The sequence below is a fragment of the Chroicocephalus ridibundus genome, chromosome 2, assembly GCF_963924245.1.
Source record: "Chroicocephalus ridibundus chromosome 2, bChrRid1.1, whole genome shotgun sequence".
In the NCBI taxonomy this organism is placed as follows: domain Eukaryota; kingdom Metazoa; phylum Chordata; class Aves; order Charadriiformes; family Laridae; genus Chroicocephalus; species Chroicocephalus ridibundus.
Window position 1 is genome coordinate 123494537 of NC_086285.1, and position 22230 is coordinate 123516766.

The window sequence follows — 22230 nt, forward strand, 5'->3', positions numbered from 1 at the left end:
GTGGTTTCAGTCTCTTCTGTTTTAGTCTTTGCATCCTAACACTGGTCTGTTTTCAGTGTAGGGAATCAAGAGTGGGACCTTGTTTTCTTAAGTACAAAAGATGTGCCAGACACAGTTTTCCCTTCTGACCAGTACTGAACTGTTGAATCCTTTCCTTCTCCTTTTATGATCCTCAAGGTTTAAGACCAAAGACTGATTTCAAAGTCTTTTTCAGCAACTCTGGATCAGAGATCACTGTATCTATTATTGAATTTCCTTCCTTTGGTTTTGCACTAACTTTTAGTTCATGCTGGCTTAAAATTTTGAATGGTAAGATACGTTCAATTTTGGTTTCACTCAGGAAGTTTATTAAAGTGAGTTACAGCAGCAGAGCTTATATAAAGCTTCCAAGTTCAGCCTTTTGGGACATCAGGAGATCTACCTTCCTGCAGAGTTTAGGACCTGAATGGAGACATGCAATTAGTTTAAAAGGTCCCATTAAGAACTCTACAGATGTAATTTGCAATAGGCTTTGAAGTGATTCTTCAAAGGTTTGTATAATTTGAGTTCCTTCAAGCCACCCTGCTGGTGGGTAGTAGCATGTTCACAGGTCCTTCTTCCTGAGCTTTGGGAATACTGGAATTCTCCCAGTTCTTCCTACCTTGTAAGACACTGGATAATTTACAGCACTCATTGATCAATAAAATTCCTCCAGGAGGAATTTAGGAAGGTTGTTCTTCCCTAAAATGCAAGCGGGCTCATCACCCACAGAAAAGTAATTATCAACAGCCTTGTCCCCAATATTTTTTAAAAGCTCCTTTACATATAATAGTTATATTGACCTTAATTTGCATTATTTTTTAAAAGGTAAAGTGAACTCATTGCTTTATATTTAATTCATTCTTGCTACAACATGTATTTTTTAAAAAGTGAGAAGAAAAGTACTTTATCAGCCCCACATCAATATGTGATTTTGAGGATAGCATTCCTCCATGTAGATTTTCTTCCAGAGGGCTAGATTTGATCAAAAGTCAGGGTAGCTGACAGTCTATTATTCAGGGTGATTTTTAACACTGTCAATTCGAGCAGAGTTCAAATGACAATAACCTCTCAGTATTTCCTTTCAACTTTTAACCAAAAGTATACTTGCAATGACACAATTTCATAGAATCATAGAGTAGTTTGGGTTGGAAGGGACCTTTAAAGCTCATCTAGTCCAGCCCCCCTGCAATAAGCAGGAACATGTTTAACTAGATCAGGTTGCTCAGAGCCTCGTCCAACCTGATCTTGAACATTTCCAGGGATGGTGCATGTACCATGGACCATCTCTGTGCAACCTGGTCCAGTGTCTCACCACCCTCATTGTAAAAAATTTCTTCCTTATATCTAGGCTGAATCTTCCCTCTTTTAGTTTAAAGACATCACCCCTTGTCCTGTCACAACAGGCCCAGCTAAAAAGTGTGTCCCCACCTTTCGTGTAGGCCCCCTTTAAGTGCTGAAAGGCCACTATAAGGTCTGCCCGGAGCCTTCTCTTCTCCATGCTAAACAACCCCAAGTGTCTCAGCCCATCTTCATAGGAGAGGTGCTCCAGCCCTCTGATCATCGTCGTAGCCGTCTTCTGGATCCGGTCCATGTGTTTCCTGTGCTGAGGACTCCAGAGCTGGATGCAGTACTCCAGGTGGGGTCCCACCAGAGCAGAGTAGAGGGGGAGAATCACCTCCCTCGACCTGCTGGCCACGCTTCTTTTGATGCAGCCCAGGATACAGTTGATCTTCTGGGCCAGCGATAGCTGGCTCACGTCCAGCTTTTCATCCACCAGCACCCCCAAGTCCTTTTTGGCAGGGCTGCTCTCAATTGCTTCATCCCCCAGCCTGTATTGATACCGGGGGTTGCCCCAACTCAGGTGCAGGACCCTGCACTTGGCCTTGAACCTCATGAGGTTCACACGGGCCCAGTTCTCAAGCTTGTCCAGGTCCCTCTGGATGACATCCCATGCCTCAGGCGTGTCAACTGCACCACTCAGCTTGGTGTCTTCGTCAAACTTGCTGAGGGTGCACTCGATCCCACTGTCTATGTCATTGATGAAGATATTAAACAGTACTGGTCCCAATATGGACCCCTGAGGAACACCACTTGTCACCAGTCTCCATATGGACGTCGAGCCATTGACCACTACCCTCTGGATGCAACCATCCAACTAATTCGTCATCCACCAAACAGTCCACCCATTAAATTCATATCTCCAATTTAGAGAGAAGGATGTTGTCGGGGATCATGTCAAAGGCCTTACAGAAATCCAGATAGACAATATCCATAACTCTTCCCTTGTCCACTGATGTGGTCATTCTGTCATAGAAGACCACTAGGTTGGTCAGGCAGGACTTGCCCTTGGTGAAGCCATGCTGGCTGTCTCGAATCACCTCCCTGTCCTCCATGTGCCTTAGCGTAGCTTCTAGGAGGTTCTGTTGCATTATCTTCTCAGGCACAGAGCTAACGCTGTCAGGTTGGTAGTTCCCAGCGTCCTCCTTTCTACCCTTTTTAAAAATTTTAAAATTTGAGGTAGGTAACTTGCCTGAGCCCACACCCTTCACAACAATGGGGTGAAAGAAAACAGGAATCTCAGATTGCACTTCTTATGTCAAACTTGAAATAGAAGTAGAATAAAATAAAAAATGAGGGTCCATTGCTTCTGAGTACATGCTGTAGCTGGGTATTCTCACATGCAGTTGTTAAACTGGCATCTTGGAAGTTTCTGAAATTTTAAGGTGTCTCAGCTCAAAAAAGAACTTGGTTGTTGCCATTTGCAGCTATCAGACAGTCTTTTGGATCCTGAAGAGAAAAATCAACCCACTCTCTCTTTTGCAAAGAAGAGAACGAACACTTTTTTAAAGACTGAGGAATGGAAAACACCTTATACGGCTTTATCAGCTGCTATTTCCATGGCTGATAAGCATCCACAAGAGACTTTTCTCCTCTATCAAAAATGTCTGTCGCCTGATAGTGAGCAAAAGGGTCCAATGCCCTCTGGCAGTCCTTTGAACCAAATGATGGCTCATTCTTTTGTAATTAAGAAAAACCTCTTTTCTTCTCTGTGAACTTAGTTTTGTAAAGTAAAACTGCCATGAAAGCAACGTTTGTATTTTATGAGGCAAGATGAGTTAGATAATTGATTGTTTTGTAAACAAAAGTTTCTAATTAGATATCAAGGTGAATAGTTAATTGATTTGTCTTTTAGACAGGCTGTTTTATTATGTTTTCTTTGTAGCACTCCACAATAACCTAGATGTTGTTGCCACAGGGAAGCATAAAATACACTGTAAGATGAAAAGAGGCATGAAATTAAACGTGGAGCAGAGGAAGTGATGCATTTTGTTCAAGGCATCCAGTTTCCAGAAAGAGACTGGCAAATTGTGAGAGAAATCTCTATTTTCTTAGTAAGGAAATGGATTCATTTAATTGTTTAAAACTAACACGGGTAAAGCATAGAAATTACGGTAGTGCCTGTAGGCATCTAGCCTTTTACTGATAGACAAAGGGATGCATCTGATAGGTTTACATCTGTTTATCTGAAATATAGAAAGCATTTTCCAAGGACGCTGAGAAATCATTGCAGAGACTGAGAAGTTCTCTGGCTTCTGTCGTACATAAATTGGTCCCATGTTCCCTGCATTACATCGAATCATTTGCCTTTCCCCCGTGTACTTAACTGCTCTCGCAAATGGACTTCTCATGCTGAAGGAGTTTCATGGGGAAAAAAAAAAAGAAAGAAGAAAATGTGACTCGCTGTGACTGTCTGCCCATTTCCAGCATTCCTCTCATACTTTTTGCTGCCTTTTCCTCTCTGATGAGAGAGATACTTTTGCTAATGACACAACACATGTTTGTCTAAACCCGATTATTTTGACTCTTTTTGAAAAAGGGCTGGCTTACACATATGAGGATCCCAAAGAGACTCCTGTCAACCTGAGGAGCTCGCTGGCGCTGAGGTGTCTGACTCACTGCGTCGGCCTTGTACTTTGTGTTCCTGGGATAAAGCAGTGTATAATTTGGATTTTGCTCTTGCCAGTATCTGTTTGTTTTGAGCGGGCCACGTGAGTTCAGTAAAAAATAGAGCTAGTCAGTTTTATGCCTTAAAGGACAGGGCTGGTGGTATGGTAGTTGGTGAAACAAAAATAGATGCATTTTTAGGACTATTAGGCAGTTAAACTGGTCAGAGCACTCAGAAGATTTGGATGAGGAGGCTGGAGAGAAAAGGGTGTTGTCTGTTAAGAAGGAAAAGCTAACCACTGCTAATATAAAACAATGCTAGCTATAGCTGTGAATCCACATTTTGAAATCTTTGTGGGTGACTAAAGAAATTTTCCATTCGCTTCTCTTGGCATATGTTTTGACCTACTTCCTACCTGAACATTAGCACTCTAGCCTGCTGTAACTTTCTATTCCAAGAACAAAAGAAAGACAGTACATTTAGTTTAGAAAATAATGTGATCCGCCTCTATGCACTAGTCATCAATAGTTCTTTTGGGTTTGCTCTTGATTTTGTTTTCAATTTGCCAGACCTTAGAGAAGTGGAAAGGCCTGCTACCATGCAAGCAGGACCCTTGGGGAGCGAAATATTTAGAAGAGCCAAGGATTTGTTTGAGTGGCTGGAAAAAATAGAAGTGTGGGGAAAGTCACATTTCTCTTTCTGAGCAGGCCCCCAGAAACATGATAGTCAGTTGCTGGGATTCATTATACTCTAGCAAATTTCTGAGTAGTCTGTTCCTACGTAATTCTGTGTAAAATGGTTTTACTGGCAAGTGGTAATCCTGTAAAACTAATTAATTTCAAAGTTGAATTTCCTCTTTTTCTTCATCTAATGATCTTTGCTGTTTATGTTAAGACAAATCTAGTCAATGGATTAGCCTGTCTGGCAGCATGCACAACTAAAAGTTTAGTGTCAAGTGCTACAACTAGAATTCCAAGTAGGTGGACTAATCTATTGAAAAGTCACCTTTTCAGTATGGAAAACCTAGCTTAAATTTTATAAAGCATATTGAATAAACAACAACAAAGGAAACCCTGGAGGTCTTCTTATTTGAAAAGAGCCCAGATTGGAAAGGACTGTCGTGAAAGATCCATGTTCACAGATGCTAACATCTGTCAGAATGTTTTTTGTGGCTGACTTAAATCTGTTTACAGCATTCCATTTGTTTTTCGTGTTTTTTCAACAAAACATTTTAAATGGAATGGTCATAAATGCAAGTTTTTAAAAATTACATTATGTTTCTGGGATGTGATTTTTCAAGTGGGAAATAAACAGGAAATAGGTAACTGAAGTGCAGTAGAGAGTACTCCATAAGCTAGGAGTTTTCTCTGATTTCCCCTTTTCAGATCCTTCTCAGAAGTGAAGATTCATGCTTTTAATATTCTTACAAAGTAGTCTAATTGCTACTTGACAGACTTGTAGTAGTTCTTCTAACAGCTGTGGTTCAGGGTCTAGTAACCTGTTTCTGCTTTGAAGTCTCCCTTTTTTTGTTTCCTTTTTTTTTATTCACAGCTAAGACTCCCTGGCACTTGGATTATTCCCTTTTGCCTCCACCCTGCTCTATTTGTAATTCTCAAACTGCAGCCACTAAAACAGAATAAGGACAAAAGACTGTTGGAAAAACAGCTTTGATATCACATTTTGCAGCTGTGACATTAAATTGTATTATATATTTAACACTGTAGTTTCCCTGTGCTTTTGCCCAGATTGCCCTAAAAGTCCGTTTTCCCTGCTCCTGATGTTGCAGATGGATAGATGGAACTTGGGCTTCTTCCAGTGCCAATGTAGTACAACAATTTGTTAATTTGACATTAACGTTTATTTTTCAGTGCTAAATATTTACATAATCTTATTCTGTCCAAGGGCAAGGTGAAAGCACTGTTATCTTGATATACTCTGTACAAAGGAAAAAAAGGACCCCTCAACATACACTACTGTTTTTCGATCCTGCGCCGGGAATAAGCAATTAAATAATTTGCCGTTGTTCTAAAATATGTCAGGGCAGTGGTAAAAGTGCTGATACAGAAAAGAGTCTCAAGAAGACAGTAGCTGTCATAGTCCACAAGTGTGACAGGTATTCGGTCTCCTTGGAAAGTAAATGGGCAAGAATAGAAGCCAACTGTCAGATGGCCAACACTGTGTGTGCAGGCTCCTGTATGAGTCTGGCAAAAAGGAGACACTGATTGCTACCTTATATTTCCTCCACACTCAGGTGCTTAGACTGATCAGTAAAGTGCCCATATGATCACAGAAGATAGCCACACATCCACCCCCCCACGCCCAAACCTTTTGTTGGTCAAGAAGGAGGAGTAGCTCTTAGTTATGGATGTATTCCCCATGATAGAGAAATTGCAGAGATAGATACCCAAATAACACAGAGATAAATGGTATGGAAGCATCATTACGTGGAGTTGTGTATTGACCACCACTTACCTTGTAACTGTACCTTTTCACACCTCCCACATCTGATGGTTGCATACAGGGCTTTAGAAAGCTGGGGGAGCTTTATTGCACCTGAACACCTCATTTCCCGCTGCTCTCTGGTTTGTGGCTGTATCCACCCAACTGATCTTTTTTGAAGTAGTATGTAAATGGGGGGAATGGGAAGAGTGATGTGGCCCCCCGTATGTTATCCTATAGTGGAGACCAGTCTAGGGAGTAGAAAGCGAGCAATTTGAAAAGGTAGTTTTCCAGCCCTAGAGCCACAGTCAAGGTATGTGCTGTTGTACATTGACTGGTTTAAACCAGGAATAGTAATTTTCCAGCACCTGCTATTTGTCAAGAATTATTCTAAGATGGCCTACGTAAAAGGTATGGAATCTTTCCCTTGGTTTTGACCTTTCTTCCACTTGAATTTTTGTATCTCTGAAAGTTATGTGGTTGACAGGACTGAGAGGAGAAATCCTCCATGTGTGTTTTATACCCTTTCACTGACTACATGACTTCAGTTCTGACCTGGAGGAAGTGTTAAAGTTGTGCTGGAGCTCTCCGAACCTTTTATAAAAGCCAGATTGTGTGTCTGGGATTTGTTTTCCTGCTACCACGGTACATAAGGCAAGGACCATGAGCAGTTAAAAATGCCTAGATGGACACATGCTGAGCTAACAGTTGGGAGAGAAAATTAACCACCCGAGTATTGCACATAATTTCTGTGCAACTTGGGCAGGTAGACACTCTTTGTGTGCACAGCCTTAAGTATCTGCATAGATCAGCGGACGTGCAAAGAAACATCAGCCTAGATTTAATACAATAGCAGGTTTCTGAAAAGGAAGATTCTTAGAAATAACTTTTTTCATCAGCTTTGTAAAAGCTTCTGTTTGGATATAACAAATCAATACTCCTTGGAAAGGTGTTAGGAACATACTCTTACTCTTTTGGGAATAAGGAGGTCTTTTGTCCCAAAGAGTATAGAGTCAGCAATACGCTGTCCTATGTGTTTTTAAAATTATGGGCACACTCTAATAATTAAGACAAGACAGACTTTGAAAGGGACAATATTCCTGTGAGACAGGCCTGTACGTCTGTATCTTAAGCTTTTATACACTTTCTTTTATAGAACACAAAAGATTAAGATACAGCAAATAATATGAATAGAAGTTCCTCAGAGAAGACAAACTTAATTAGTTCTTTCAGTAAGCATTGTGGTTTAAAATAAGTATGTGACTTATAAATGCACTTAACAAAGTTATCTTATGCTCATGTGCCAGTCCTGACTGGCTGCAGTGCCTGCTGGTTTTGTTCCATTTCTCGCAGCCAAAGGCAGTCAGCAACACCACACTGGGTAGGGATCCGCTACAGGCTGGGCTGAAATCCTCAAACTCCTTTCAGTTAATGCCTCAACCGCCTCTTTGGCTAAGGGGGGTTTCACGAGGTTTGGAGAAGAACATACTCCTCAAACGAGAAAAGTGATGAGCAAAGGCCTGGGATGAACTTACCGTGTATGATACTTCACCGTGTAAGGACTGGAGTGGAATGGTAGTTAAGAGAGATTTAGTTATTTTTGTAACTTTAGTCCTCCAGTAGGAAAAAAGGAAATGATTCATCTGATACATATGCCTGATATATGTTCAAAATAGTTTTGTAACTCACTGAATTTAGATACTTGATTTGAGGCCTGTCTTTGGCTGCAGCGTGAGCTCCCTGGACAGCCTGCTTTGCAAGTGCTTAAGGCTAGGAATGAATGCAAAATATGTTTCAGAGAGGTTTCACATTTAAATGGACCAAGAATGATGTCATGAAGCTTGCAGAGTATAATTTTTGGTTGTGTTTGCGTTGTGGGCTGTGGTTTATTCAATATCACATGCTAACAGGATTTTATATACATATTTTAAAAATTATTTCTCCGTATCAGTGATTTCCCAACTCTTGCCACTCTTACTTTTGGTGGTATGCCAGTCATTGAGAAGGATCCACAGAAGCAGCTCCAGATCCTGCCCTTCTGGAGGTGCTAATCTGAGCCATCAGGCCGTTAACCACCAGCCAACACTGAATACCTTCCTGCAGCTGCTTACTCCAGTTCAGAGGCACTTACTGACCTGTGCAACTAAAGGTGCAAGGGCTACGTCTGAAAGCTGACTTCACGCAGCCACCTGAGAGTGGGGTGAGGGTGTTGATTGCTCCCAGTAGCCTTCCTTGTGTCTGCAGCAGAGGAAGGAAAGAGGCAAAGCTGGAAGTGGAAGCAGCAGGCAGGCTCTCCCTGACTTTGTGCTGGGTCCTCTGCCCAGGAAGGTGTTGTCTGCTGTCTTTCACGTGCACACAAATGTAGACAGCAGGTAGGAGTGAAGTTTCAGTGCAAGACGCAGTGAAGTTTTTATGGTATTACCACTTCCCATGCATTTGTGCTGCAATGTGACACTTGGAACTTGTGCTGTCACTGCATGATATTATCTTGTCTTCTCCTGTACAGCAGCATCATCCTTACCTAGGAAGATGGCTTTAAGGAAATTATTACAAAAGTATAAAGTTATTCCCTATTTCTCCATAGTTTCCCAAATTTCTAGACTAAGGGCAGCCACGTACTTACGAGTACCTGCCTGGCAGGTGGGTTATGGTCCCTTCCACAGCTGTGCAGTCATGGTCCCGATTCAGCATGTGCTGCAGGCGCTCCACCAGCAAGGAGACGTTCACTTCTGTTGCTGAGTGAGTGAACAGGGGAACTGGAAAGAATGCACCATTAGTGAGGTGGGATAAGAGATTGCACTGGAGTCCCAGCTTCACAGAGGTGGGAAGCGTGGTTGGGATCATGGAAGTCGAGTCCCACATGAGGGAGTGCATGGTGGGTCATGGGAGAAGGAGGTAACGTGTCAAGCTGAGGTCCTCATATGAGGAATATGGGAGTGGTCATAAGATATTTAAATGCCATTTTGTGTGAGTTACCTTTCTGTCTGACCATTAATTTCCCTTGAGCCTATGTAGTTCCTGTAACTTTCCCCACTATTGAACTCAAATATGATCTAGTCATGACAGATACAGATGTTCTTGTCTTTGTCCTGTAATAATGGGATTATGCATTTTCCCCTGCCTCTGAACAAGTGCCAAAATTTGTAAATTCTGTTTTGACATGAGGAAAAATGTTCAAGGAAATTAATTTGATTGGAACAACAAGTTATGTCACATCTTCAATATAGAGCTATAAATTAACTGTAGTAGCATAATGTAAATAGGAAGTGGAAGAGCTTGTTAGCAAAAACATTCAGTGCCTAATCTTTGCAAAAGTGTTTTTAATTTCATTATTTAATTGTAAGTGCGTATTTCCTTTGCAAAGGAGCTGAAAACTGAAAAAAAAACTTTCCTCCTGCAGCCTGGGCTGTTTAGTCATGATTAAAAATATCTGTGATAGGAGCTCATCTATACCTTGGTGCTTCTGTGTATCTGAGTCATCATCCGTATTTGGACTGCCAGGGTTTGGGGGAGAACTGTAGCAATAACTTCCTGAGAAAACAGGCATTTGAAGAGGATGCCTCGACAGTCAGGAAAATTGGTGGCGCTCAGATTGTTGGCACTTCAGTAGTGTAAGTGGGGAGGGACTCTGCAAAGGTCACAGATTTGTAAGAAATGAGTTAGAAATCAGGTTATACGCACCAAGTAGAAGGGCAAGAACTCAAAGCAAAAAGAGGTGCCACCTGTAATTTGGAGGTTGTAACTTCAGCAAATCAACAAACTGCAATCGGCTAATTTATTTTTAAATGCTTGCGAAGGGTTGCACCAATGTTGGATAACATCTGTATGTTAGATTTAGGAAATTCCTGCATAGCCAAATAGATTGTGTTCTAACCTTTGTTTGATCCATGTTAAATACGTAGAAGCTGGATTTGGGGGTGACTGACATGGCTGCGGTTTCTGTTTAGGTTGTGCAAATCAGAGGAAAATAAAAAAATAATGCTGAGCATTTCTGAGCTTTCTGGGTGAAGAACCCAACATTTCATCAGCCTCATGTAAAGGATTTCCTCTATAAAAATGAAAAAGAAAAAAAAGCTGGGTATGATTCTTACTTACTGGTGGGACTTCAGAAGCTGAGGTTTTAAAATGCACATCCAGTATTTTGAAATGGAGAAGAAATCTGAAAACAGGCAGTACCGTTACATGCTTTATGTGCTTCTAAAAGAAGGCTCCCCTTTTTCCTGTAAGGTGGGCTAATGTTCAGACAACGCCAGCTTGTGACAATTGTTAGGAACCAGCAAACACAGGACTGGCAGGAATTGTCATTAGCCTGGCAGCACGGAGAGCAAGCCAGCGTGCCTGCCCTCCCAGCAAAGACCTGAAGGGTTTCTCTCCCTCTGAGGTCAGTTGCTGAAGAAATGCATAGAAACAGACGGTGACAAAGTAACGTTTTTCAGGACAAAACTAAAACTATTTTAAAATAGCAGATAAACAATCCAGTAGTCAAAGAATAATGAAGAATGCGTGTGTGTGTGCAGCATGGCTGAATAAAAATTGCTGAGTGTTGTAGCACTTCAGTATCCTCGTGTTTCTGAATTTGTAACCTTGGAGTTGCATGCATCCTCTTTTCCATTAAATAGATTTTTTTTTTCCTTTTCTGTATGCATACTGGATAAATCTGAGTCCCTTTCTTTTTTCTGCTGTTTTGTTTTATATTTTGCACCGTGAAAATATAAATCCTGCAGTAAGTTTTGAGAGCGCGCAGAACGCCGAAGGATGAAGCGTAGTTTCTCTGCTCCGTGTATGTCACCGCATGCATTATTTATTATAACCGAATTCAGAACAGCAGTACAGCAAAGCAAAGTAATATTCCAGCAAAACACAGTAATATATTGCAAGAATTGGGCTGTGTTCAGCTTCAGTGCGGACTGACATTTTTATGCCCATAGGTCAGTCCCTTGGTTAATAGATATTTCCTTCCTTTGGTGACGAGCCGTCACTGAAAGCCCAGGGCTCCGGGTTGCGGGAGGATTTGCTGGGCGAGGCGGGTGGCCACGTGGTTTGTCTCTCCCCCTGCGTCCCCCATGCTCAGTGTGTCTCTGCACACGCTGTTCAGTAAACAAACTTCGGAGAACCAGAGCGAGCTGGTTCAGAGCAGCCAGTTCATTCACACAGACCACTTGGAAAGTGATGCCTTTGCGCAGCCTTGACGTACGGGCTGAGGGAAGTGGAGAAGTTAGTATTTATGTTTTCATTAATGCTTTTTATAGCTGCGAGCCAGCTGTAGCTAGTTAACATTAGCCTAGGACATCTATTAGCGTGCAGACCTCTTACGCAGGATAAAGGGCTTCTGATGGAAACAGAGTTGTTACTCATGGTACTCACGGCCGTGTGTTTACATGAAGGCTGTTTGTGCTGACATAGGATATATATTAGAACAGCATGCACCTTTTTAATGAACAATTTTTCCAGGATTCAAGAAGATTTTGTGTAAAAACTTTTAGCGTAGCAAATCGTAAGATTTACTTATTCCTTGTTTAAAAGCTATTCTTTTTAAATAATGCTTTACAGCTACACGGATGCAAAAAATACTTTCTGTTTAGCTTTTAGAATGAGTTAGGAATAAGCAGGATTTCTGCAAGTCTTGAACACACCAGTTTAGACCGCTAAACTTTTTGCTATGAATGATGTAAGTGGCTGGCAGTAGCACAGGATGAATTGGACCTAAGGGTTTGACCCAGAGGAATTGATGGCTCAGCTATCCTTCTCTGGTTTCTCCCAGTTCTTGCTTTTTCTTTTTTTTCCCTCTTCTTCTGGAAGATAGTTAGTCAGAAGGGTATTTAAAAATAAATAACAAAAGCAACTGCAAAGCAGAGAATGAACAAGGCATAAGAAGTGCCGTTTTTAGAGTTCCAGTATGACAAGCACCATAGTCTCTGGCGTTTGCGTCAATACAACACTTTCCTTTCCTGGTCAGTCAGTGTTGCCCAAACAATTCTGACAGCTCTGCTCGTCCAGGCAATGGCAGAGGCGCCTAAAGAAGCAGCAGGAAATTTTGTCCATCCTTTGCTTTGCATTTCTGTAGAAGGTGTGGAAGGAGCTTATTGCTTTCTCACAGATAATTTAGTCATTTTAATAGTCAAAGCTTTGGAATGGAAAGTTTCAGGACTGGCTTCCCGCTCAAGTTTTTTCTCCTGAGGAAGGTAGATTGCACTGAAGATCATCATTGCTATTCCTCTTCTTCCCAGATCTTTTGTGTCTACTTGCAGTGTGTTTTACAGAGACTGGAGAAGATTCCTGAGCCATTGTAAAGTGATCTCAGCATGAATTTCCATTCCTCTTATCTTTGTCACAGTCCCCTCCGATTGTCAGTGATGAACTCTTCAAGTCGAGGGGAATTCAAAAAGTTCGTTGTAAAAAGCTTTAGTTTGCCTTGTTAAGCCTAGCCTCCTCATGAAAACGTTGATTACATCAGCCATCATCATGTCAGAATTATACCTTTATGGTTCACAAAGAGCAGCTTTATAATGCTATTCTTTTTCATCTGCACAACAGTATCTGTATGTGAAACTGCTGAGTAGCCTCAGATGCCAGTGTCAGCTCACATGGTTGAACTATAGTCTTACCAAGACAAAAAGTCAGGTTATCTCCCAAAATTGAATCACTTCTAATCTCCTGTTCAGATAAATTTCCTCCACCCTTCCATTTAGGTACACCACCCTTAATGATCCACTTGAAAAGAATGTGACAGGCTCTTGAAAGCCCTGTGAGACTGTGGAAGCACAGCTCATGAATTATGCGTGTTCAGTGCCTACAGCTGTACCATCAAAATACAGGTGGGAAAACTTCTATCACCAGTATCGACACTTCCTTACAGAGCATGTCCTGTGATTTGGCACCTTATTACCTTTACAAATGTGGGTCAAGTCTCAGTTCATTCCAATTTCGAACTCAGCTAGTCTTTTGAGGGCCGTAAGAACCATTTCTTACTCAGGCAAAGTCAAGCTTTGATGTGCTGACATTCTTCCTTTTAATGCAAACCAGCAAAATTGTGCTGGAATGTTTTGCACCATTCGGTAAATCTGCTGGAGACTTTTGTTCATTGTGATCTGATAGAAAACATTTTTGTTCATATTTACTATTCTCCTAAATGCTTCATAAGCGTTTTTTATTATGTATGTGGAAATGACCTATGTGGTGTCATCATGTGCAGGCCTCTGGGCTTGTTTTGAATTGCCTGTTCTGCCATTCTGGGTCCTTTCTCATTTGTTCCTCATGCTCCTTTGTTCCCTCCAGCATGAAAACCTCTGTGCTGGAGGGATGTGGAGAATTGGGAAAAGCAGTTTCATCCAACACAGTTTTCCCACAAAGATGGCTGGGCCAGTCAGCATCGTGCTGCTACCTTTGGATATTGCAGACATAGATCAGTGTAGCAGATACTGTATTAGAGGACCATGTAGCCTAAAAACCAATGTCTTACTTCTCCAAACATTTGGCAAAGCTGTTTTTAGTGTTTTCTCAAAGTCCATGCTTCTGTGACATCTAATTTAATACAGCCAAATTTAACATAGCCAGACCTTGACTGATCAGTCCCTTCCCTGAGTCAGTTGTCTGTTCTCGATAATTTATGGGTCTTGCTAGGTTTTCCAACACGCAAAGAATGTGCGTTTGGAGGTAAAGAGGCATTTTTGACCCTGGCAGGGCACCTGGTTACAGCATTGATTTTCCCATTCCTCAAATGCTGTGATAATGTAGGATGGTACGTAATTAAGCCCTGCAACCAAACAAAATCTTTTTGGCCAAATCTGGCAGTTTTTCCATGATGTTTCTGATGGCTTTTTCTGATGGCTAGAGGATGGCCTTTTTCTTGCATCTTCTGTCCACAGCATCCTAATGAGGCACACGATATGTGGGAGGCATGGATAGGAGAGAGAGAAAGCCGCAAGTTTTGTCATCAGGCAGTACTGGGTTGACAATTACTAATTTTATCTAATTTATTCACCATATACCTTACTCCTTATGCTGAGTAATTGCCAGAAAACTCCCTTGGCCCCTTTGCAAAATATCGTAATGCACCTTTTCTCTCTCTTTATATATATCTATTATGTTAGTATATTTCCGATCTCAGAAATAATTGTGTTGCCTGCTTAAAAAAAAAAGGTGATTGTCTTGGGGTCAGATGTACAAATGAACTGGATGCTGAAGAAGAGGGGGATTTAAGGAGATACTGGAATTGGAGACCTTGTTGGTGTGGTTGGGAAAGCCATCCATACAAACTACAACATTAATAAAGATAAGAGGTAGCAGAAAAAAATTGATTTCTGTAGATTGTTTTCATGCCTGTTGTTCTCACACAGACACATTTGTTTCATTCGTCTGTTAAAATTTGCTAAAGCATGTGTGCAGCCTAAGCAAACTGCTGCGTATCTCATGTGCCGAGTTTGATGGGGCATGAACCTGATTAAGGTTTCCAGAGGTTTCTGTGATAATTAGCATGTGTACCTTATGGTGAAAGAGTGAAAAAAAACCCTCTATTACAATTCATATGGAGCAATTTAACAATAACAGTTTCTTATTTCTATTTCTATTTGGAAATGCTGAGCTAATTTAAGCTTCCAGACTAATATGAACTGATGGTCTCTGCTAAAACGTAAGTTACAATGTCTATAAACCAATTGTTGCTTCATGTTGAGCTCTGAAAACTATCAACTGGAAACTGTCTTTATATACCAGTGACTTTGAGAATATCTTACTTAGTCTTTTTTTTTTCACCCCAGTTGTCAGTGACCTTTAACTACGAGTTTCTTCCACCAATCCAGTCTCATTTTCTCAACCCCTCACATTTAAAACCTAAAACCACATATGTTTTGTTCTCAGCAGTACCTCTTCTAGTCTATTTGAGTGTTCTTGCAAGTAGTCAAACTCACGTGTTTGCTTCATCCTGTTGTGAAGAAAGTGTGGCTGACCAGGCTTTTCTAGGTGGGGAAGGAGAAGGGAAGGTAAGATTGGAAGCGTATTCCCATACTGGGCACTTCAGGTCCAGGATAAATGTACAGAAAGGTGTTGAAATCTTGGGAGAAGCTGCAGGCAGTAAGTGAGAGTGATGGTCTTGTTGGGCAGCTTCCCGTGGGAGTTGGCAGGATGGTGATATGTGAAAGATGTGGTAGGGGTAATTCTTCCAATGAGCAAGTGTGCAACTACGCTTCCAGTCACTAGCTCTTCTGGCTTGTGTCTGCTAAACTGTACAGTAGGGGAGTGGGAAAATAAGAGACGAATCCGAAGCAAGCTCTTTTTATTATGAAAGTATTATAATTTTGGTTTTCAACATGAGTGGCCCTGAAAATTCAGAGCCTTCAACCGATGCCCCTGACTCTGTTCCTCAGCTGCCCCAGCAATGCAGAAAAATGCATATAATCATAGTTTCCCCCTTTACTGAAGGCTTACCTATGTGCAGAACTCACAGGGAGATTAATGCCAAATGTCTGGGGTGCATATTTAAACTCTTAATTTCCGACGGTAAAATTATGTTGTTATGCACATCTGAAGGGATTTTAGTCTAGCTAAGGGTTAGTGCCAAAAAGTTGTTCAGCCATAGCTTGTCCTGCATTTTTCCCACTAAATGCTTCTTGAGTCGCCTTCCATCTTCTGCTCTTGGTTTAGGGACTAAGAGTTCTCTATTCATCTTTATAGCAGCAGCACTCAAACTGGGTATCACAGACTTCCTGCCAACCCCTCCACTTCTGAGAGGCAGGAGAGAGGGAAGACCACCAGAATGTGCTTGTGGAGGAGGCAGGGATGCCGATGCCATAGGGGAGCGGAATGTAGGGGATGTTCGGGGAGCGTACGCCAGGGTGGCCACGGGGGAATGTGACACCATGGGGGACTGCTGCGCTCGCAGGGCTGGGCAGAGAGCAGGAGCCCAGAAAACATGTGGCTCCTGCTGTTGCTGAGTCCCGTCCTGCCAATTCTCCATGGAGGCCTCTAGTATGGGTTCAGTAGCTCCTGGCAGCCAAGGGCTCTCTGCATTGCTCATTTGTCCTTTGGCTAGAGCTTGCGAAGCACAGCTCCATCAACAGCTTATCACATGCTCTGCTCTTCTCCCTGAAGCTCTCCAGTAGCACATGCCCTTTCTCCTTTCCCCTACTTTGTGCACTGCTTAGTTTGTGAACTGCTATTTCAGAACACCCTACAGTTTGCTTGGCTTCTTACCGTAAGTGCATTCCCTTCCCAAAGAACTAAAAATCCATTATTTTTAAGACCTGACAATTAAGGTGATTACAAAATGGCTAGAGGGAGGATGAATTTGAGTTACATCACTGGGACCGTGCAATATCTCAGCAAAGACTAGTTCAGCTCAAAATGAAGTGTATTGCAAGCATGTGTAGTGTTGTTTGTGAGCTGGAAGCAACCCCTGCCTGTAGATAGTCTGATAATTTTCCATTATGAAAAATTCTTCTGACCTTTTATTTGCAAAGCTGTTTCAACTCCATTGTTTGCTATAGACTTTTGATGTTCAAAGGGGAATGCCCTTAAGGTAGGAAAATGCCTTGTTTTCTTTGGCAGCAGCTACAGCTGGCTCTACCATGGAAACAGTTGGGGTTGGAAAGGGAGAAGGGGGAGAGAGATAAGAGGTAGACTTTCCTCCTCCAGCCCAAGAGGTTCATGCCACCTGAGGCGGGAAATATTTCAAGATGAGACAGAGAGCTGAAGTAAAGCTCTTCTGAAACCATCCTCCAAATTAGGTCATAGACCACGCTGGTCCAGCTACCTCTGTAGGGGCATCACGTGATACTTTCCGTATGTGTGAAGGAGCAGCGTGGGAGGCACTCACCTATAGTCAGACTCAAGGCCGACAGCTTTCCGCTCTTACCCAGTAGTGGGACTCAAATGTCCCGCAATTCAAATGCAAACAGACTGTTCAAGCTATAGACCCTGCTCATACAAATAGATACTCTCTAAACATATGTTGAGTAGCACAGGTGTAAGCTACTCAAAAGAGATGTAATACCAGATTTCCTACAGTGCAGAATATATATATACTAAAAACTGCATGGAATGTGTCATCTGTTGATTTCAGAGTGCTTAACCTTGCCACCTTCGGATTCCCAATGCAGGAAGCCTTAGTAAGTTTTATTTATATTTGCCTCATGGATTAAAAAAAAACAACAAGGACTTAGAATGTGTGGGGTTTATATGTATATTTGTATGTATGAATGGTACATATAAGCTGTGTTTTCTTTCTAGACTGGTGTTTTCTCCTAGAGCAGCACAGCCTCTTGCAGTTCTGTTTTTTGGGTCAGGCTGCTCTTTCCTTTTTCTGCTGTTTTGTCAGCCATGGATTTCTGTTCTCACAGCACAAACTTGAGATTTCTATACTAGTTAGTTTGCAGCCAGACTATTTACCCACGGACTTTAAAGTCTTATCTCTCTCTCTCCCTAGTTCAGTATTATACAACAGAAAGAGATGAATATTGCTAAATAGTCACTATTTGCTTGCAGAATTGATGTGGCATGTAAAGCAAATAGTTGCACATACAAATAGTACTTGTGCTCACAGTTATTTCTCTTGCATACGCAAATAAGGGATTTGCACACTTGTAAGGTCATATTTTGCTTACATAAATGATCTTATCTTCTTGCACCCTGTGTAGTGTGGTATTCCAAACATTGTGGGGAACATGAAAAATGTCAACACTATATACAAATAAATCATTTTGGCATATGGCATACAATATACACCACGTAGAGAGCATGTGGAATAGGGCAGTGCAGTGATGAGAATATTATTCAGGAATTTGTATTTCTTTTGACTGTTTCATGTTTAAAGCAGTTTGTTCATTCAGGATGAATAAAGTGTTCTCTGAACAAATGAATGAGCTGGGTTGAGGAACTGCTTCTCTGAAAGGAGCTGAGAGATAAAAAAGAACCCCAAAAAGTAGTATTGGAGGAGTAGGAGAGTCAGGGGATTTTGGACAATGTGGGACCCCTTTTTGAGGAGTTCTGTTAGATCTGAAACCCTGCAGCAGTCACTGACGTTCTTCCAAAAGGGGAGAGCAGAATACTCTGTGCAGAGGGTAGGCTTGGGACCAGCATTTCCTATTCACCCTGTATCGAAAATGTATAGAGGACTCTCTAGTTCTTGGATCTGATACAGGAAAATAAATGCCAGAATGTGTTAAACTGAGGGGAGTGGAAAAGGGAGGAGGGGAAGGAGAATGTGGGAAAAGAAGAGGAGGAGATGAACATTCTTTTTTTTTTTTTTATTGTGGTTTGACAGGTGTGCCTAGAATTAATTGATGGGGATTGGGTTAAGTGGTAGTTGAGTAACAGTTTATTAATCAGATAATCATTAATTCTGTCCAGATAATGAGGGAGGGTAGAGAAACTGTATGTTTAAACAAGCATGGGTTTGGTTGAGAACAACGATCTTATTACTTAGGGGGGCTGGAGGGAGGGGGCTACTGGACATTGCAGTTTTGCTTTCTTTGTCCAGGAATTCTTCCAATCCCGATTTCCCTGGTTTTCATAGTGAATTGACCTGAGATTTGACCTGGCTTCCTTTTTGTCCCCTCATCTCCTCTCTCAGAGGCTGCGTGCACCTTCGTTGCTCGTGTCTGTGGGTTGCTGGGATTTCCCCACTTTAAAAAGACATCTCTCCGTGTTATTCTCTTAAATTGGTACAAACCACTGGCCAAGTGTGAGTAATTCTTTATGAGTAACTAAAGAAACCTTCTTTTAAATAAAAGAACATTTTTAAGCCTATATAGGTGTGTTATGAGAGAAGGGGAAGGAAAGGTGAAGTGACCCCTATGTGAAGATACTTTCCTCTTATTAAAAAAAAAAAAGAAAAACAAACCCAAACCTTTCATCATGTAGGGCTTTTTAAGTCTTGATTACATTGTCAGCGTGTTTTTACTTTCTTCATCTTTACACTTGTTGTAATTCTGCTAACAATTCTTGATGTTACTGATAGAGTGACAAAACACAAGAACTGAGGTAATTGCATTAAGGGAATGCTAAAAAAAAAAAATAAACCCTTATAATTTGTTTTTTCCTGGCATAAGGACTTACAGCTACCTTCTCGCTTTAAATTAGCATAATGATAGTGATATTAAGCATTTCTGATGGCATTTAAAACTGTCTGGTGAATGTTTTAAACAGGTTGAGAAAAATTTCAGCTTGCCATTAGCTTGTTAGTATAGTCTTAGGGTGGCTATTTAAAAGAGAGTTTAGGTAAGAAACTGAGGAAAGAAGTTGCTATTTGAATACTTGAAGTAATGATTCATTTCACGCTTTAAATAAATAAAGAATTTTTAACCAGCATATGTTTATTTAGGTCCAGATTATCACTTATGAATTGCTTGACATTCTGAAAACCAGGGGACAAAAGACTCCTTATGCATAATTTTAAAAGGTGTGGCAATCAGGTAGGATTATCTGTTTCACCGTGTCATAATAGCTTCATGTTTTGTTAGGGCATTTTGCCCTTTTATTGTTTCCTAAAATAAATATAGTAAGCCACATGCGAATACACTTTTCATTTTTTTTAAAAAGACTTCATTTTGGCTATATTTTCGATCTATTAGGCAACAGTTAACTGAGCTCTGAAATCTCCAGTAAACTGAAGTGGAATGCAGCATTTTATCATTCATCAGTAAGAAGCTGCAATTATTGCACCAACTTTTTTGAACAGATATGATTAATGTTTGAAGTCACATGACTAACAATACCAGCTAATAAATACTCCCAGTTTCCCCGAGAAACAGGCAACAGTTTGACTAGTGAAACAGTCAGACAAGTATGGTACTTGAGGCTTTTTGAGAAGGATCAGTCATTTAGCATAGCTCAGTTCCCAGGAAAAAGTAGTTTGCTTTCCTCCTGTCGGTTCTGGTTTTGAATTATTTTGTGCTCTCCTCAAAGGCCAAGCTGTATGACACCTTTATGCATTGCTCTGGTGGCACACAGTGCTGTGAAACTAATTCTGCTATGTATTCCTTGTCTGTTCTTTGGGAAGGTTAAATCTTTGGCATATTGTTCCATTGGACATCTGAGGAGCAAAATTTGCTTTATTGTTACTGACTTTTCCTTTTCAGGTATGACACCATTCTGGTGGTACCACACAGGGAAATCTTCTAGATATTTGCCTAACATTTCAGGAAAACTTATGCCCTAGTTTTCACTATACTGACGTTGCCCCAGAATTATTTCTGAGCCACATTGGGGAGTTTATAGGAAATTGCATCAAATATTGGAAGTATTAATAAAACATTGGCCCTCCCACAGTCATGATAAAATTCGGAAAAGCTGCCTCATCTTTGCAGCCTGATTGGAAGGAGCTACCAGGTTGCTCTGGGAGATTTGCCCATTTAGTGCAAACTTTTTCGACTTCAGTCTTGTCAAGGAGAGGGGGAACAGGAGAGGAGCACCCTTCCTGAGGAGCCAGAGAAGAACAGCTTTGGAAATTATTTGCTGCTGGGGAAAGTAATGTACTCTCTGGTGTACCCATGCGCTCTACATTCAGGAACTGCTCCTGGGTTAGCCGCATGTTTGGAATAGGTCTGTTTCATGCAGGTCTTGCCCTAGAGTTGCTGAATTCAGGAGGTGTAAATGGTGCAGGTTTAATCCTGGAATAATAATGTGAAAGCCGTTAATTTAGTGATAATGCAATCCATCTGCTTGCCCAGGAAAGCAGGACATGGCATTTGGTCTCTCTTGGCTCAGGAGCCATTTGGCATGCATAATTTTGTAGATATAAGGAAGAGGAGGAGGCAATCTTCTATTCTTTTAATAGTTAAAAATCACATAAGGTTTAATGTGCAGCAGGGGTGGTGTGTGTGCCTTTGAATTTTCTGTAGAGAAAGTTTGTATCTTACTTTGGTCAGAGGAGGAAGAGAGCTTTGATATCCTTGATCCACACGCAGCCAGGCCAGCATGTTCCTGCTTGTAGAGTTAGAGTAAGGTTCTGTTCTCTGTACACACTGATCAAAATACATCTGATAGCCGTTCTTAGGTGTTCCTGTAGATTTCTCAAACTTAACTTAGAGAAATGAGCTGTAGTGCCGAGGGCTAAAGCCAGGAGAAAAACCTGTATTCTGCCTTTTGTTACAACTGTGCATATTGTCCTCTCCAGCCTCAGACCCATCTGCGGGATGACTTCTTTCATCGGGGTGAATAAACTGTGTTTCGTATTTGTTTAAAATTCTGAAATCTTCTGCAAGCAGAACATGTTTCGTATTTAGAGAGAAAATCTTCAGATGGGCTTCATCTTTCAAGAGTCTTTTGGAGTAAGAACTTTTAAAACATTGTGTCATGAACTGAATTGCAATAAACAGCTCTCAAAGGCTACTGGAGTTCAGCGAGAGGTTTGGGAAGTGACCAGTAGTTACGTATTACATCAGGTGTTGTAATAAGTATCATTACCCTTGTAATATTTTCACTTCCTCTGTAATGCTAAATCTAAGTGCAAGTGTACATAGGACCCAAATAATTACTATTATCTCCATATGATGGAGCAGCCTATTTGATATGCATATTCATATATGGATAATGCTATCCCTATCTGAAAATAAACATGAGTTCATGAAGGATAAACGGTGGAGGGAAGATTAGTCTCCCAATAATAAAAACCCTGAGTGTCTGTCAGAAAGGAGCATGGATACCTCATTTGCCTTGATGAATTTTGGTAGTTAAAGACCACCCTTAGCATTACGTGGAGGGGTTGTCTATGTTTTTATTTTGCCTGCTACCTTTGTGAAAGGAAATATTTAATAATTTTTTCCCATAAATGTTTATCCGTAGCTCTCCCGAATTAAGAATGTCTCACTCTACAGGAATGTGAACTGAAA

The 22230-nt window shown here is 41.1% G+C and overlaps 1 protein-coding gene across 1 annotated transcript in view; it reads left to right on the forward strand.

Annotated features, from left to right (window-relative positions):
• SPIDR (scaffold protein involved in DNA repair) overlaps nt 1-22230 on the forward strand; it is a 205297-nt gene that overhangs the window by 135402 nt on the left and 47665 nt on the right. The gene's annotated exons all lie outside the window — the stretch shown is intronic.